This window comes from Nicotiana tabacum, chromosome 6, assembly GCF_000715075.1.
Source record: "Nicotiana tabacum cultivar K326 chromosome 6, ASM71507v2, whole genome shotgun sequence".
NCBI classification, from domain to species: domain Eukaryota; kingdom Viridiplantae; phylum Streptophyta; class Magnoliopsida; order Solanales; family Solanaceae; genus Nicotiana; species Nicotiana tabacum.
The window spans coordinates 167,667,378-167,676,833 of record NC_134085.1 but is presented as its reverse complement, the minus strand read 5'-3'; positions in this window follow the sequence as shown (position 1 = coordinate 167,676,833).

Sequence of the window (9,456 nt, the reverse complement as noted above, 5' to 3'; positions counted from 1 at the left end):
TAATACACATTCTGTGAAGAAAATCTCTCTCTATTCGGCGTTTTGTTTCCTTTAGAACTTCTTTTTGTTTATACTTGGATGATAGGTCATCATAATCATTAAGTTTTTAAAGAGTTGTATGCCAAATTTTATTTCTAGTGATTAGTATATAATGGTGCCCCCGTCCAGAGACGAATTTATGTGGAGGAGGGTGGGATACATGCACCCATGCTCCCCTCCCTAGACTATGTATAAAATACTATTTTTTTCAATTATGTGATTAAATATATTTGTGGCCACCCATTGGTTTGGTGCATTGGTGACTAAGTGCCCCTTTTATCTCCTTTTTGTCCCCAAGGTCACGGATTCGATCCCCATACAATTCTTTTTGATTAATTTCTTTTATAATTAATTATAATAAGTAAATTTCCAATTTCCCACACCCTTTTCAATTAACAACATGTCCTTATGCCCTTTCTTTCTTTTCACTTTACAAACAAATACATTTTTTTACTTTTAAAATAAATTCCTTTTGCCTATATCTTTTTTATTTTCTTCTCTTAATCATTCTTTTGAGTACAAAAATTTTGAAATCCCTAAAAACAAAGTACTCATGACTCGTCTCTCTCGGCTCTCAATGGATTCAAAGCAGGAAAACCTCTGCTCAATATTAAACGCCGCTTTTAAAAAACTTTTTTGAATGATTGTTTAATTTGCTATATAGAGCGTGAGATATTTAAAACTGTAAGTAATCATGTTATTATTGGTCATTTTCAATAAAAACTAGATCATGAATACCAAGTACCAAGAGAGTTTGAAGGCTTAGAAGCTAAATGAATTGAAGAAAATAAGTTTCGTCGGAAGTCGACAAGTTAAAATGTAATAACATGTACTTTTGTGGTGAGATTAGGGTGCTTAAAATTATAAGGAGATTATGTTCTGAGTTATTTTAGTCGTATGAGAGTCGTGTGTTATGTTTTGAAGTCAAGCGAGTCGTGGAACAAAAGTTGCAAAAGGTCATCGCAAGTTCCATTCATAAATGTGTTGAAACTTAGGTCAAATGTAGCTGAAATTTTCTCCCAATACACTTGGAATTGGGGGATGATCTACCTACCTAACTGAAGATCTATGAGTGTAGTTTCTAACGTATTTAATCATTTGTCGATACGACATCATAGTACAGAGATATTCGCGTGTTCACAAGACTGCGCAAGCAGCTCCCATGGGACCCCCAAAGTCTGTGTAAAACTCCAACTTGTATTTAAGTTCATTCTAAGTCATTTTCACCCATTTTTCTGGTCTAAAACAGTTCCAAAACCCCCCTCCCCCAAATGTTCTCCAAGGGTTCCTCCATGATAGGGTGAAAATCTAAGATAAAAACATGAATCCAACGCTAGAAACCCCGTGGTGCTTGCTAGATCGTAGTTCTTCATCTTGTGGTTAGTTTGGAGGGTTCTTCAATTTGAAGTAACCTCAGGTTACGTGTTGTTCTTGTTGATTAAGGTAATAATCAGTCCCTCCTTCATTTATATTAGATTTTCAAGGCAAACTACAAGTGTTTACACACCAACTTGAACACCAAAAGTTGATTTAAGAAGATAACTATATCATGGATGTTCCATAGCGTCCACGAGGGGCTAAAGTAATAACTGATACCTTGAGTTGCAGATCAGAAGATAATATAAGCCTACTTAAAGGTCGAGACAGAAGAAGAACTAAAGAGTTACATTAGCTAAGTGAATTAGGAGTCTGATTATTAGACCCCCGATGAGTATAGAAATCGTGATTCAGAACATTGTAGAATCACTCTAAATATTAGAGGTACAAAAGAGATAGTACAAAGGCCATATTCTATAATGGATATATGATAAATCTAGTTAGAAGAGTACCAACCTCATAAGAAGTCAGTATGAAGCTTTTGCCAGATTGTGTATGCACATGTGGTGCAAGTATTATAGTAGAGCTTTAAGGTATGGATGTGAATTCCACCTATGTGGAAGGGAGGTTATGAAAGAGATAGAAGATACGATACAAGATTTAAAGGTACTTAAGGTACATGTGAAGAAGGTACGAGATGCCAAGTACAGAAGGTTAATAATCCAGATATCAGATAGAGGGCTGGAAGCATCGTAATTATGTATCAAGAAATGATAGTGGTGTCGTTAGTGGCATATCTCCCAGCCTATTATTTCTATGTACAGAGTGGTCTATCTAAGAGAGTACAGAAGAGTTAGAGACGATATGATGTCTCGCTTGAGATTTCAGAATAACATAAGGAAATATGTGGTGCTAGCAAGTTAAAGGAAGGTTGCTAGTAGTATAAATAGATATATGTAGGTCGCAAGCTAAAGTAAGATAGAGCGACAAGGTTTTAGGTAGACATGAGTAAGGAGAAGAAAATGTGAGTGAGAAGGTGACGACAATAGGTACGTCCTCGAGATTAAACCCATTATAACAAGAGAGTTGATGGTTTCCATAAGTTATAAAAATCTCAGTATAGCATAAGTGAACTCAGAGGAGTTTGTGACTAGGAGAATTTAGAAGAGATGGAATAATGCCCTGGTAGAATAAGGGTGTAATTGTGATAAATAAGAGGATGACGTCTAGGCCTTTAGTGGGTAATGATTCAAAGAAAAGGTATTTCATGAATTATACAGGATTAAAATACCCCATAAGGCGAATCACGTTGGGATGCTACTAAATACGATTATTTAAGTATAGTATTATCCCTAAGAGGATCAAGCAAATAACTCCAGATTTTCCCCGATGAGATGTGAGCCCTAGTGAAAATATATTACATAAGAGGTTTGAAGTTATTAGTGGTAGATTTTAAATCAACATTAAGGTGAATCAACAATAGATGGAGAAATGTTCCAAAGTGAGATGGGATTAGGCTGTCATTCTTAAGATGAATAGTAATGAGGAAGCATTAAGGGACTTAAATTTATACATATAGGATAAGCAACGAGAGAGTAACCTGGAGTTGGATATTAGACCTTGGTCATAATAAATCAAAGTAAGTGTTGTGGTATAGTATAAGATACCTAGATATAGTAAAGCCATAAGCATAGCTAACCAAGTATATGAAACACGATATAGCAATAGTCATAAGTTCGACAAAGTACCGAGAGAAAAGCTTTAGTACACCTACAGATTCCCGGAGGGACAACTTGTCATAGTTATGTGTATGTTCCCAAAGTGAGGCCTAGAGATAGGATAAAATCTAAAGTAAAAAGGATAGAAGAGTCACATAGGTGCAAAATAAGGACAGAGTCGTACAGGCTGCATGACATAAGGTAGAAAAAGTTACGAGATTAGAAGAATTCTTACCATAAGTCGTGGTGTGAGAAAGAGACCTAAAGAGGGGAATACTCTGACCTTTGAATTTATTCACAGAACAGTTACCTAAATGGAAAGGACAACAATAAAGTATTTGTAAGAGATATAGGTTATGGGACCGATAAGCAGACCAGTCAACATTCGAGGTCGCATGTTACAAAGGGGGGAATGATGTTACACCCCATGTTTTCACACGTAAGAGTACGTCGTAAGTCAATTGATGTAAGCTCAAAAATGAAATCATATTTGAAAAGTTTACAAAGTTAGTTAATCATGTTAACATGGAGGTTACAAATATTTAAGATCATGAATACCAAGTACCGAGAGGATTTGAAGGCTTAGAATATGAATGAATTGAAGAAAATAAGTTTCGTCGAAAGTCGACAAGTTGGAATATTAAAACATTTACTTCTGGGGTGAGACTAGGGTTCTTAACATTATAAGGTGATTATGTTCTGAGTTATTTTAGTCGTATGATAGTTGTTTGTTATGTTTTAAAGTCAAGCGAGTTGTGGAACAAAAGTTGGAAAAGGTAATCACAAGTTCCATTCATAAATGTGTTGAAACTTAGGTCAAATGTAGCTAAGCTTTTCTCCCAATATAATTAGAATTGGGGTATGATCTACCTACCAAATTAAATATCTACAACTCTAGTTTCTAACGCATTTAACCGTTTGTCGATACAACATTGGAATAGAGAGATATTTCATTTTTGCGAGACTGCATAAATAGCTCCTATGGGACCCACAAAGTCGGCGTAAAACTCCAACTTGTATTTAAGTTCATTCTAAATTGTTTTCACCCATTTTTCTCGTCCAAAATAGTTCCCAAACCCTCCTAAATTTTATCCAAGGGGGTTTCTCCATGATTCTAGGGTGAAAATCTAAGATAAAAACATGAATCCAACGCTAGAAACCCTGTGGTGCTTGCTAGATCGTAGTTCTTCATCTTGTGGTTGTTTTGGAGGGTTCTTCAATGTGAAGTAACCTCAGATTTAGTGTTTTTATTGTTGATTAAGGGAATAATCAGTCACTCCTTCATTTATATTAGATTTTCAAGGCAAACTACAAGTGCTTACACACCAACTTGAACACCAAAAATTGATTCAAGAAGAGAATACAACACCTATAGTGTTGTGGTGTCATTGAGGATAATTGTGGGCTGTCTTTGGATGAAATTTCAAGTTTTTGCTACAATATATGGTGAGTATAATAGCCTACTAATTGTGCTTAAGCTTTCTTGTATGTTGGTTAAGTTGTTAGGATGATAAACTACAACATAATACTTGGATTAGCTTGAGATGTTGTTGTTCTTGATGGATTGATTTGAAAGTTGCTCTTCTGAACTTTAAATGGATGGAAACTATGGAAAATAAGTTGGCTATGATATTTTTAGTATGATTATGTTGGTTTGCATGTCAATCTTGTTGAGAAAATTGGTAACTAGAAAAGGAAATAGCTATAAAGCACTTGGAAGTTGTCGACAGTGATATTATCTTGTGTTGGGCTATTTTGGGTAACTTTAAAATTGATTACAAGGTTTGAAATCATTTAAAATGTATTGGTTATTATACTGAATATATTACAAAGTCAAGAATTAATGATAATGGGGTTGAAGGGTGCTAAAGGGATTCAATCCGAGCATGTCGTTCGTCGTGATATGTTGATTACTTGTTACTGAAATATTTTGTACCCTATTGTTGATGTTGTTCTTATTGAATTGATCTTGTTGTTGTTGTTGGTATATGGTATTGGAGTAGGCCCTAGTTACAGGAAAAATGCTGCCCAAATTTACATAAACAATCTACTAGCTTAAGTTATAGACTTAGCCTTTACTCAGCACTGATTTTGAATCTCCTTATGCTATGGTAGACTAAGTTGAGTTGTTTGAAGAGTTTATTGGAATCTATTAAGGACTCAATGAGTTTAAGGTATATTAAGGCTAAACCTTTCCTTCATTTTGGCATGATCTCGTACCTACATGTGTTTGATAACGAGACATAAAGAGATGTTCGTATTCCTGAATTTATTCACATTATCCTAGTCTTATAAGTTACAACATTCTCCATATTCGGGGCTTCATATTCAATTTAATTTTATCTTCTTTCATCCAAGAGAGTAGAGAGTCTATATATATACAGTATTATAGTATTTTCACAACCACCGAGCTATAATCGGTGGGCAGGCCCATATTGGGCAACCTCTGATCAGATGGTAAGTTATATACCGAGCCTACTATTGCCGAGCGCCTATGAGCGAGCCCAGAATTGACGAGATACAGAGACTAGTATGGTCAAGCGCCTACGAGCGAGCCTACTACGGCAGATCAGTTACACATACTGAGCCTTATAAGGTCGGACAACTATTTTACTTACTATATTGAGAGAGTTGAGTCATTATCAACAGCTAGGCGTATCTTCAGATTATCTTTGACTCCCAGTTACTTTCAATTATTATATTATCAATTCACTTTTAGCTTTCAGTTATTCTGTTGTCTTACATACTCGGTACATTATTTCGTACTGACGTCTTTTTTGCCAGGGATGCTGCATTTCATGCCTGCAGGTCCTAATTGAAAGTTGGATAGACCCTCCCAGTAGACAGAGTCAAATATCAGCTTGGTTGGTAAGCTCCACTTCCTTGGAGTTACCAGGTCTAGACCTTGGGGTCCATTTTATATATACACGTTTTATGGGTAGGTCGAGGCACTGTCCCGGCCATGGTACAATTTAGTTATATCTAGAGGCTTGTAGATGAGTCTTGTACTTTTTTTTATATATCAGTATTGTGGCTTTACCAGCCCTATATAGATATTTTGTGTAACGACCCAACTGGTCGTTTTGCTTTTTAGAACCCCGTTCCCCTAGATAAGACTTCTCGTACTTACTTTTACTGATTTATGACTTGTGAGAATGGTTGGTTCAGGATTTGGAAGAGTTTGGGTTGAAATCGGAACACTTGGTTCATTAAGGTTGGCTTAAAAGGCCAAGTTTGACTTCGGTCAATGTTTTGAGTAAACAAACTCGGAATCCGGATTTTAAGATTCAACAGGTTTGTATGATAATTTCGGACTTGGGCGTATGTCCGGATCAGGTTTTGCATGACCCGGGAGCGTTTTGGCGCCTAATTGTGAAAGTTGAGTCCTTAAGGATTTTGAAGTTCTTAAATATTTGGTTTGGAGTGGGTTTTCATCTTATCGAGGTCCGAACGGAGTTCCAAGACCAAGAATAGTTCTGTATTGCCATTTAAGACGTGCACGCTAAATTTGATGTCAATCCGATTAGTGTAAGTGTGTTTCGTCGCATTGGAAGTAAATTGAATAACTTGAAGTTCATAAGTTTGATTCAATTGGGTTAGGAAGTGTTATTTAGATTTAGCATTGTTTCGGGCATTCCATGGGTTCGAGCGAGTCTGTTTTATGATTTTAGACGTGTCGGTATGTTCGGGCAGGGCCCGGGGGCCCCGAGCATCAATCGGACGAGGCTCGAGTAAAGTTAGAAAATTTTGGAAGGAGCTGAAGCTCTAGGTATCTGTCATAACCGCACCTGCGGTTGGTCATCCGCAGGTGCGATACCGCAGAATTGGTCGAGCCCTCGCAGGTGCGGCCCAGGGGGAGGAGCCCAGGAACTGTAGATGCGGGTCCCTTTCCGTAGAAGCGGACCCGCAGGAGCGGCCCCCAGACCACAGAAGCGGTCCCAGCCAGCCCAACCCAACTTCGTAGATGCGGACGTTCCCTCCCAGAAGCGAGACCGCAGATGCGGTCCCCTAACCGCAAATGCGGGAATCGCTAAAGGCAGTGCCTTCATTTAATACAGGAATGTGTCATTTTTGACATATTTCCTTCATTGTTTGGGTGATTTGGGAGCTTCCAAAGAGGGAATTTCAACCTAGCATTGTGAGGTAAGTTATTTCTACTTAATGTAAGTTTAATACATGGGTTTTGGGTAGATTAACACACAAAGATTAGTGAAAAATCAGGGGATTAGAGTAAAACCTAGGGTTTTGATAAAAATAAGGTTTAACCACGAGATTTGTTATGGAATAAAGTAAAAATCATATATTCTTGATCCTTAGGTTATGAGTAAAAACTTACCTCAAAAATTTCCGGAATCCGAACTCGTGGGACCGGGGATGGATTTTAGGAAACTTGTATTTAGGGTTGGGGAATTACTTTAATAGTTAGAATATGAACTCTTGGGCTTGTATTGACTAGTTCTTACCCCGTTTAATTAGTTTCGGATTGTTCAGCTCCAAATTGAGGGTTTGAGCACGTTCTTGATATTGGAAGTAAGCTTTGGAGCGTGGTGAGTCTCCTTTCTAACCTCGTAAGAGGGAAATAGACCCCTAAGTGAATCTAATAAATATATGTGATTGTTTGTGGGGGCTACGTATGTACGTGCTGACGAGAGTCCGTGCGTAAATACTATTATGCTAATTGTCCGGGTAGTTTAGGACCCGTATCATGCCATACTTGCAAATGCTTATATTCTTACATGCTAATGAGATCACTTAGGACATGTTAGGGTTTGAAAATAAATATGTACGAACGTATCAACTTACTTGATAACTTGTATGAATTTATTTGACTATGAATGCGCCTTTATGTGCCTTCTTGATAATAATTAATATTTGTGGATCGGGCCAATCACCTCGGTAGAAATAGATGCATCTATGGTTCGCGCCATTCGACCCTCTGGCAGTGCACAGTTTCTTTTATGTTGGATCGAGCAGTACGACCTCGACATAATGTGCGCATGATATTTTTGTGAAATCTTATCCATGACTTACTCTGTTAAATACCTTGGAGTGAAACTATTATAAGACATGACTGATACTGATATATTGTCCTCTTTAAATTCTAAGTTTTCCATTATGTCCATGTTATCCATGCTTAGTGTAATCCTTAATTATTATTGATATTGACCTTAGTAAGTGTCAAATCCACCCCTCGTCACTGCTTCTTCGAGGTTAGACTGGATACTTGTGGGGTACATATTGTTTATGTACTCATACTACACTTCTATACTTAATTGTACAGGGTCTGAGGCAGGTGCATCTAGTTACCGCTCTGACGCATGTTCCTGATTCCTAATCGAGATCTCACAGTGAGCTGCCCCTCCTGAGCCATTCAGAAGCATACCAGAGTTCTCTTTTTTTGTTGTTATTGGGTACTGTCTATCCTGTTTCAGGCTGTAGGATAGTGATATTTTATACATTCTACTAGTCGCCCTAGTACTTGTGACACTAGTTCCTAACACACACATTGGTAGACTATTCTTTTGGGTTGTATATCTATTATTTTACGTTGCAAATTATCACTTGTTTTAAATTCAAGTTAAGAAAATGCTAGAATTGTTTTGGTAAAGTAAATGAGAACTCAGTAATATCTTCGGGTTGGCTTGCCTGACAACAGTGTTGGACGCCATCATGACCTATAATGAAATTGGGTCGTGACATTTTGTTTGGTATTATTAGTTGTAGACGTTATCGTCAGATGATTAAGAATATGTCCTCATTGGTCTAAGTTGAGGGCTACCCCTCCAGAGTTCACAGTTATAGAGTGGTACGCTCGAGCCGAGTATGGCACTGTGTGCCGGCCACGCCTCTTCAGGTTTGGGGCGTGACAAAATTGGTATCAGAGTAGTTTTATCCTAGGGAGTCTACAAGTTGTATCTAGTAAAGCCTTGTTTATAGATGTGTTATGCACCATATTATATAAACAGGAAGCTACAAGGCATTTAGGATTCTGTTGCCCTTCATTCAAATCCAAATCATGCTATAGAGCTGAGTCGTAAGAGTTTGAGCCTGTTGATACCTAATTTTTCCCTATAATGCTTTTTAAATGCATATATACCTTCAAAACTATGCATTAGCATCAATTGATATTTTTCCATAATTTCTATATTTTTTAATTAATCTATCCTAGTATTTTATTCATATGAATAATTATAAAATTGCATAAAAAATGACTTCATAGCATTTTCATGACTCAATATTGCTATTTATAGTCATATTAAGTTCAAATTATTTCACAAATGGCTAGATTTACATATTTTGGTTACAATTCAAATAATTTTGCAATTATAGCCCATGCATACATTATTGCGTTATTTTGCCATAAAATGGCTCATTGCATTTT